The following is a 1,594-nucleotide window of genomic DNA, read 5'->3' as shown; positions in this document are numbered from 1 at the left end:
AGGGTGGACTCCCTGTGCACACACGTAATATTTCAAAAGGAGAGGGCAATATGAAGGAGGCTAACATTTGATCACCAAAAATCAGCACAATGAAAACAAACAATAATGAATAACGGGCACTGGAATTCAAATTACCAGATGTTTTAAAGAGATGGGGGTGGGGGCGGCGTCAGTTTTCAATTCCATTTTAACACCATATTACAAAATAACTATTTTTAAAAATAAAAAAGGATTGAGAGAAAATAAAATAAAATAAATATCTAAACCATTAAATGATCCCCTGTTTGTTCCTGATAAACTTCAATCACAACTTCTTCCTCCATTCCCAGTTCTTTTGGAGTGTGATTATCAGCAATTTTCTGACCTTCACAGAGAAACCTGAGTGAATTCATTGGAACTCCCTGTCTTTGACAGTATGATTCTTTGAGTTTCTTGAGATGTGTTGTCATTTTCACTTTGAAGTGAACCTCACTGCTATCCTGTCCAATGACTTTGAGTTTAATGTATTCTCCTTCCTTCTTATCCCCCAAGTCCTCATTTGAAGGTTTGCCTCCTGATCAGACATGGTGACAGCGCTTCACCCGGGGTCGCTGGCTCTGGGGTTTACAATTCCGTCCCTCTTCCCCACAGCACAACCCACAATTTGTTTTTGATGAAAGAAAGAAAAAAATATATATATAATGTTTTGTCATTTGGACCACTAACTTTACTATTCAAATTGTAAGCTTAGTCCAGATCCAATAACTGTTTTGATGATCGAATTATCTTTACAGCCAGTGATCCTAAAATATTAGTTTCAGATAGAGCAAAATGTACGTACAACTTTGTTAAGTAATCATTTTGTTACCACTCAGTCATTCTCCAAGTGATAACATTATAGTTCTTCAATGCATAATGTCCTATATCAGTGTTCAAAAACAGTGTAAATTTTTGAATTTAATAATATAATAATTACACACTTTTACTATTCCTCAGTATTTTGTAAAGAACTATCAAAGTTTGAGAAATTGAAAAGTCCTAACCCTTCAAAAGCTTTCAGCCTTTCAGTAGAAATAAGAAAAGCATACAAGAATAAGACTCAGTTTCCTATGACTTATAAATATGATAACATAGCAATTGGAATTGTCTGTAGGAAATGAAAAATTCAGAAGAGTAAAGAATTTAGTTGAAGGACTAAGACAATGAGTTTTAACTGACCTTGAGGACATGGATGTTTGGAAAGGAGGCAGGAAACCATTTTCTGAATTTTCAAGGACTTGATACCAATTGTTTTCACTTAGGAACCTTGTTGCTCTAGATTCTGATTTATTTTTTGATGTTGTTTGTGGTGCTAATTAGAAAATTTCAAGCAAAGGAACCAAAATTGCTTTTAAGTCCTTTACTATTTTTTCATTCCTTTGTCAAATATAACCATCCCACACTTGGCATCCTTTAATAATATTTCAATAATATCTTTTAGTAGTTTGAGAAAAAAAAACAGGGGGATTTTATTTCTGTCTTAACCTTTATTTATTCACCATATTATGTTTAGTACACATGTTTTTAACTTTCTGGGCCATATACTGATCTATATTATATATTAGCCAAAAAAAAA

At 33.3% G+C, this 1,594-nt stretch overlaps 1 pseudogene; it reads right to left on the bottom strand.

Annotated features, from left to right (window-relative positions):
- Positions 1-244: 244 nt before the first annotated feature.
- On the bottom strand, positions 245-583 carry LOC102770661 (annotated as a pseudogene).
- Positions 584-1,594: the final 1,011 nt, after the last annotated feature.

This window comes from Myotis davidii, unplaced genomic scaffold, assembly GCF_000327345.1.
Source record: "Myotis davidii unplaced genomic scaffold, ASM32734v1 scaffold1937, whole genome shotgun sequence".
Classification (NCBI taxonomy): Eukaryota; Metazoa; Chordata; class Mammalia; order Chiroptera; family Vespertilionidae; genus Myotis; species Myotis davidii.
The sequence above is the reverse complement of the archived record's forward strand: the minus strand, read 5'-3'. Positions and strand labels throughout refer to the sequence as shown.